Raw genomic sequence first — 7,894 nt, 5'->3', positions numbered from 1 at the left:
ACCAAGGAAGCTTATCATGTACTAGGTGCTTAATAAACCCAAGGCAAACTGCCCTGGGGCAGTAGAAGTTCTTCAGAGCCTACCAGGTGGGCTGCACAGAGCTGGATCAGCCTGAATCTGCCCTAACTTCACCTTGCAAGAATGATCTTCACTTAACCAAAGATTCTTGTGGTCCCCAAGGTGCTTCATGTCTCTAATGGAATATTACTCAGACATTAAAAAGAATGAAATAGTACCATTTGCAACAATATGGATGGACCTCAAGATTGTCATACTGAGTGAAATAAGTCAGACAGAGGAGAAACATCATATGACATTCCTTATATGTGAAATCTACAAAAAAATGATACAAATGAAATTATTTGCAAAACAGAAATAGACTCAGAAAGTTTGAGAATGAGTTTATGGTTGCCAGGGGGAAGGATGAGGGAACGGATAGTTAGGGAGTCTGAGATGGACAAGCACACATTACTATATTTAAAATGGAGTACCAACAAGGACCTACTGTATAGCACAGGGAACTCTTCTCAATGTTGTATGGCAGCCTGAATGGGAAGGGAGTTTGGAGGAGAATGGATACATGTATGTGTATGGCTAAGTCCCTTTTCTATCCACCTGAAACTATCACAACATTATTAATCAGCTATGTGTGCTAAGTTCCTTCATGTCCAACTCTTTGTGACACTATGGACTGTAACCCGCCAGGCTCCTCTGTCCATGAGATTCTTCAGGCAGGAATACTGGAGTGGGTTGCCATGCCCTTCTCTAGAGGATCTTCCCGACCCAGGGATCAAACCCGTGTCTCTTATGTCTCCTGCCCTGGCAGGCGGGTTCTTCACCGCTAGTACCACATGGGAAGCCCCATTAATCAGCTATATCCCAATACAAAATTAAAAGCTTTTTTTTTTTTTTTTTTTAAAGATTCCTCTGGTCCCATCAGTCAGCAGCTCTGCATGCTCTGAGACCTCCTTAACCATCCAAGTCATCCGTTATTTCAAATAAATCCTAAACTGTTTGTGGCCTGCATCACAATTTAGCTCTTTTGCCCTCTATTTTCTCTCATGGACTGGTCTTATTTCCCCAACTAGAGGCCCAGCCCCTCCTCTTTCTGCAGCAGCTTGGAGCTCCCAGGCAGAATTTGCTACAGGCTCCAGGCAGGTGATGAATCACAGTATCCCTGACTCCTAGCACGCCAATTCCCATCACAATCTCATTTAATCTTCACAAAACCCTAAGATGGCAGTCCTAGTTTGATCCCTAATTTACAGATGGGGAATTGAGGCTCAGAGAGATCAGAAGTTACATGACTAGTAAGTAGCAGGGACAGGACCTGAACTGGTTGCTCAGAAACCAAGACCCGGGTTTTTAACCGCTGGGTACCAGAGATGGGGTGCAGGCAAAAGGGCCATTAGGGTCCCCACGCACAGTGGGGTGGAGAGGGGAGAGAGAGGAAGATTGAGGCTGCAGGGATGGTGCCGCTGAGCTGGCGCTACTGTGGTTCTATTTCCAGGGCGAGCTTTGCATCCTTCTACAGAAAGAGGCCCATGGAGCCAGGGACACAATTGTCTCTTCCTGTCTAACCCTGGGTTGTCGCACAACAGGTGCTCCCTAAATACTCTGTAATCCCAGGCAGGTATGAAGAAATGTGACTTCCTTCTCCTTTATCACCACCCTCCCCCCTCCACCGCTTCCTGAGCAAATGTCCAGACGGCAGAGTGCAAGGGGGGCCGTGACCTCCATTGGTGTCCCCTTGACAACTGCAGGTCACCCCCTCCGCAGGTCCCGTTGTGTCCTGACATCCTGCCATCGTCTCCTGGGGAACGGTTTCTCCACAACCAGAGACAGGGAGAGACCCCACATTCTTCTGAAATATGTAGGGCAGCTGTGCGGGTGACAAGGGAGGCCAGATATGGAGCCGGGATGGTGGGACTGGAGACATGAGAATAAAGCACTGCCCCCAGCCTTTTATTCATCGTTTGACTCATTCATTATCCAGAAAATATGAAACAGAAAACAAAGGGCGGATCTCAGTTCTTTTCCTCAAGCAGCCAAACAAAACTTTTCAATTAATTTATTTGGCGGGGAGCAAGAATTTTGTATGTGATGAATGGATAAGTAGAAAAGTGTGCAATGGGTTTGAAAAATATTGGTGAGACTTTGAACCTCCACCTTCATCTGTGCTCTGTCTGCCTGGGGAAATATTAAAATTTGTTACCAAAGTTAAACTGAAAAAAAAAAATCTAGGTGCTATTCAACTTCCACAGAGAAAAGACAATAGCCTAGCAAGTTAGACTATTGCCTTGATAAAGAATTCTAAATTAGTTAATCCAGCCCCACACTCCACCCTCTGAGCCTCAGTGAGCTTTTTAGCAAAATGTTTCATGTGGAAGCAAGGGAGGAGCCAGCTCAGGAAACAGAGAAGAGCTTAGCAGAGGGCAGAGGGCAGGGGAGCAAAGCAATCCAGTGTGCACCCCAGTCTGTGGGAGGCAGATAGGATATAAAATAGAGCCAGTTCGAGGGTGAGGGGATCCTTCCTCTCCTGCCACCATCCCCCACTCCTACTCCCTGTTCAGTCTCTGGGAAGAGGCTGCTGATACCTACCTGGGATGCAGCTGTCTCCGTGTAACCTGAGGGGGCATCTCGATTAGCCCAGGCCCTCTCCACATTTGAGCTTGGCCAGAGCCACTTTCCAACTGTGGTGTTGGAGAAGCCTCTTGAGAGTCCCTTGGAGAGCAAGGAGATCAAACCAGTCAGTGCCAAAGGAAATCAACCTTGAATATTCATTGGGAGGACTGATGCTGAAGCTGAAGCTCCAACACTTAGGCCAGCTGATGCAAAGAGTCAACTCATTGGAAAAGACCCTGATGCTGGGAAAGATTGAGGGCAGGAGGAGAAGGGGACGACAGAGGATGAGATGGATGGATGGCTTCAGCGACTCAATGGACATGAGTTTGAACAAGCTCCAGGAAGAAGGACAGGGAAGGACAGGGAAGCCTGGTGTGCTGCAGTCCATGGGGGTCCCAAAGAGTTGGACACAATTTAGCAACTGAACAAGAGCCATCCTTGAATCCTGAGGTCATGGGCTGGACTTTGAAGGAGCTGTGGGTCTAGATGGGGCGCTTTCTAGAGGGGCCAGCACAGCAGGGGAGTTACGGTGTAAGCGAACTGCTAACTCAGAACTGAATGCAGGTGGCAGGCTGACCTCAAAGGGGCCTCTTGCCCCAGTCGGAGCTGGGTGGGCCAACTGTGTGGTGTGACACACCTGGGAGGGCTGCAGGCCACAGAATGGTTTCTGAGAATGTAACAGAGACAGCGTTCAGCGTCACTACCCTGTGCCCCTGTTCTGCAGAGCTGGCCTGGGGACAGCGGGCACATTTGCACAAGGCCAAGGAGCCTCCCTGAACCAGAGTAATCCTGACCCTGGCCACAGGGTCTGTTGACCTTCAGCGTTGTATAGGGCGTCTCTGATGAATTGTGTGTGTGTTCAGTCGTGTCTGACTCTTTGCAACCCTTTAGACTATAGCCCGCCGGGATCTTCTCTGTCCATGATGCCCTGAGGTTGTCCCCAATGAGAGACTGGTGACAGCAAGGGCCTGAGAGGGGGAACTCACCATCAAGAGAGGGGGTGACCGATTCAGGACCCAGTTTCAGCTGGAAGGCTTAGCATGTGGGGCTCAGCCTGTGGAATGGGATTAACCTCCAGAGATGGAGGCTCAGCGCGAGGCTATAAAGTGAAAATCTGTACCTCTGAAGCTGAGGGTGGGGTGCCTCTGCCGTCTGGGCTAAAAGCGGAGCGAGGGCACCGTCCCAAGTGAGAACAAGGAGGCCTTCTTCTGCAGGGAACGCTTCCCCAGCAGCATCTCCATGTGGCAGGAGCAGGGCAGCCCAGCCGAGACGAGGAGTCGGGTTGAAGTCGTCATCGTTCATTCACTGGCTCCCTGACATTCCGGGGGATTTGGAAGTGAATCCCAAGTCCCAGGAGTGCCCGGCTTAGAGGCTGGCCTGGGGATGCTGTAGCTGGGAGGTGACATAGTAGATTGGAGTCAGTGCCCCATGCAAAGACGAAGCCTCCCCAGCTGGCTAGGGGAGAGTCACACAAGTGTGCAGAGGCGGGGGGGCTGCAGGAGAGAGAGACAGAGACAAAGAGACAGAGAGACGGAGAGGTAGAGAGAGGCTGGGTCTGACGGGCTGCGTTGCATGCAGTGGTGGAGGGCATGCCCACAAGACCAGCACGTGTCTCTGCCTGAAGATGCCAGACAGGCAAAGCTTCCTGGCAGAGAGGTGATGCCTAAGGTGAGCACTGAGGATGAGTTAAGAATGAGGTGGAGAAGAAAGGAGCGGAAGGGATTTTCAAGCTGCGTGTGTAAGAACTGAAAAGATGTGAGCCGTCATGATGTGTACCGGCATTCCAGGGAGTCTGCCGTGACTAGACAGGAAGTCAGACTTGAAGAAGGAGCAGGAGCTGAGACCTCAGGATACACACCCCCAGGAGTTTGGACTGGGTGGTCTGCCATCTTCATGGAGGAGAAATCCATAGATGACTGAAAAAAATGTTTCAGCCTTAGAGGCAGTATCAGGACTAACGATGTGTATCAGAGAATCAGCAGCATAGAAATGATGGGAATTCTAAGATGAATGAGAAATGACACAGAGGAGAGGAAAGAGCCCCACACTGAACATAGAACTCCAAGGGGCAAGACTAGGGTCTTAACACCCTCAATCAAAGAGTCTTGGAGGAAGTGATTGGCTGAGCAGAAATAACGCCAGGTGAGACACTGTCTTGGAAGCCAAAGAAGTGAGAAGTCTGAAAAATGAGAGTATGGTCATCATGTCACATTGAAGCAGCCCGGGGAGATAAGGACTGAATAAGGCTGGATAATCTGGAAGTCCCTGGAGACTTCTGTAAATAGTCACAGTAGACTGGTCGGGACAGGACCAGAGTCAGGAATGGGAAGCGATTGAGTGGCGAAGGATAGACTCACCCAGTGATGATGGCTCTTTTACCAAGCTCAGGGCCAAAGGGAAGGAAAGAGGAAGTGCAGGGGGACAGTACTAGGTCAGAGGGAGGTGTGTGCGTGTGGGCGGGGCGTGAGTGTGCAGGGAAGCTTCAGCATATTTCCAGGTGAAAGGCAAGGCAGGAGTCGTTAAGACAGCAGAGGGAGATAGAAGTAGATGCAGCAAGTGCTAGAGGTGCCAGAGGGAACAGAACCGGGTGTGTGTGGGCGGGGGGGAGGGAGTGGCTGGACTTGACCCTGAAGAGGACTGCTTCATCCTTGGAGACACAGAGTGAGTGAATGCTCAGTCGCTTCATTTGTGTCCGACTCTTCGTGACCCCATGGACGGTAGCTCTCCAGGCTCCTCTGTCCATGAGATCCTCCAGGCAAGAATACTGGAGTGGATTGCCATGCCCTCCCTCAGGGGGTCTTCCCAACCCAGGGAACCTGTGTCTAGGATCGAACCTGTGTCTAGGTGCGCCTCCTGCATTACAGGAGGAGACGGTAGAAGGGGGTGTCTACATAAAACACGAGGAAAAGCAGGATGCCAGAAGTTGTAGCAGTGCTCAGCCCAGGTGAACACTGGAAAGAAATCTGAATGAGAGCTTACATGTGGATCCTGACCCTTTCCAAACAGAGTCCAGAATAACTTTCCAACTCCAATGGAACAGCACTCTTTCACAGTCACCCCAGGAACAAGAAAGGATCAGAGTTTGGTTCCAAAAAGGAGCAGTTTGTACTAGATATTTGAGACACAGAGTGTGAATAGTTCTAGGGTTCAGAGGTTCCAGGATTTGGATGTGGTATGGTGCTGAAATGGAGCAGAGAGCTAAGAGTCACTGAGGCTGAGGATGTGAAAGAAATGTGAGGCTAAGCTCTTGGATAGATGTAGCAGGCAGGAACAACATTCAGTGAAAGCAAGAGAAACACGCCTACAGTGGCCTAAATGAGTAAAGGGTGTGCATAATAAGTCCACAAGAAGACAGCTGTTGGTGATGGTTTAATAGCCTTTAGATGACAGGGTGTCTGCTATCATTCATTACCTCGTGGTTCAAAGATGGCTGCTCCTGCTCCAACCACCACATCTGCAGTCAAACAAGGAAGAAGAAAAGGAGGTATCAGCTATTTGTGTCCCCTGTTATCAGGAAAGCAAAACCTTTTTCAAGAAACTATTCCCTCACTCCCAGCAGATTCCCAGATAGGTCCCTTTGAGAGAACTGAATCACACAGCCTTCCCTAACTGCAAAAGAATTGAGAGAACTGGGAATGAGACCCATGACAGATTTAAATGCTGAGCCTGGGCACACTGCTGCATGCAATTAAATTCCAGGAAGAAGTAGGGACTGGATATTGGTTAGACAAAGATGAGATCTGCCTCAGTGGGTCCCCTGCGTGGTGGATGCAATCTTGTCCTGCCCAGAGGGCTGGGACCATGGTCAGGTTCAGATGACAGGATTGAGAGGGGAGTAATGGAATGGTGGTCAGAGGCCAGAAATCCAGGGTCCTTGGACTCCAGGCCTCAGCTTACTTTGTGTTCAAAAGGGAGCTCTTTGCAGACTTTTGAGCAGGTGTGTAACAGGGAATAACAGGTGTACACGCAGGGAGACAGAGACACAGTGGGGCAAGAGAGGACCACAGCACCTGTCGGGTGGGACCAGTGGCTGCCCAGACTCTCACAGCCCCTTTAGCTCACACCCCCTTTAGGCTGCTGGGTACCCTAGAAACACGAAGTGGACAACCCAGGCTGATATGTTACACAACACTCTATTCACAAGAGGAAGGAGCAGCCCCAGAGCACACAACAAGAGTGTGGCTCAGATGGGATGGGCCTCCACGGGCCTCAGTGCTCCCCACTCCCACGCCTCCTCCCCCCTGACTGTGGTCCTCACCATGGCCTCTCATTTGATGCCAGTCCTCTTGCTCAGCAACCCTCAGGCTCCTCTCATCCAGGGATGCTGGATAAGAGCTTCCCAGGACCCCATCTCCCACCTTCCTCCCCAGGGTCCTCTGTCCCCAAGAGTAGCACAGACAGGGCAACACAGAGGGGCAGACCATGGCCTAGACACTGTCCAGATGTTCACTAACTGACTGTGAGGGGCCAAGAGAAAAGGAAGGTAAAGCTGACTCCTCATTTCAAGCCTGAGTGACCCATCCTGCAGCCCCTGGCAGTTCAGGGGACTCGAGAAGCAGTGGTATCCCACGGTGCATGTCTCAGATCAGCCAGATAGTAGGTAGATGAGCACCTCAACAACACCGCTTTGTCCCTCCACCCTTGGTCCATTTCGTCAAATGAGTCCTGTACCCTCTAATCACAGGGCCTTTGCACAGGCTGTCAGTATGTCTGAATGCTCCTTTCCCCGCATCCTTCTCCAAGTCAACTCCCACTCTTCCTTTGGACCCTGACCTAAATGTCACTTTCCTAAGGATGCCTTTCCTGGCCCTTTGCCTGCTCAGTTGTCTCCCTGCTCTCCCTTATAAGAACTGTGATTCTGTTAAGGCAATTACCACCAGCTACTGGGGCTTTCCCAGGTGGCACTAGTGGTAAAGAACCTGCCAGCCAATGCAGGAGACATAAGCGATGCAGGTTTGATCCCTGAGTCAAGAAGATCTCCTGGAGGAGGGCATGGCAGCCCACTCCAATACTCTTGCCTGGAGAATCCCACGGACAAAGGAACCTAGCAGGCTATAGTGCATAGGGTCGCAAAAAGTCAGACACGACTAAAATGACTTAGCACAGCACATCAGCTACTGAGTCAAACTGAGGTCTCAGTGAGCAAGCATAATAGGAGTTTAGTTCCCCTAGATGTAAAACTCAGTGTGGTTTGGGTAGCCCTCCTTCATCCTGTAGCTCCAGCATCTACACAGTCAAGAAAACAGAACAAAGAGAGTTGAAAGAGAGG

The 7,894-nt window shown here is 50.5% G+C and overlaps 1 long non-coding RNA gene across 1 annotated transcript; it reads right to left on the bottom strand.

Moving 5' to 3' along the window:
- Window positions 1,964–5,019, bottom strand: LOC108633356. The gene is made up of 4 exons (XR_001917008.1): window positions 4,983–5,019; window positions 3,746–4,017; window positions 2,602–2,724; window positions 1,964–2,190 (listed from the first exon to the last, which is right to left on the bottom strand). It is a non-coding gene; the product is annotated as an uncharacterized LOC108633356 (long non-coding RNA).

This window comes from Capra hircus, chromosome 2 (genome assembly GCF_001704415.2).
Source record: "Capra hircus breed San Clemente chromosome 2, ASM170441v1, whole genome shotgun sequence".
Lineage (NCBI taxonomy): Eukaryota > Metazoa > Chordata > Mammalia > Artiodactyla > Bovidae > Capra > Capra hircus.
This window is presented reverse-complemented; position numbering and strand designations above follow the sequence as displayed.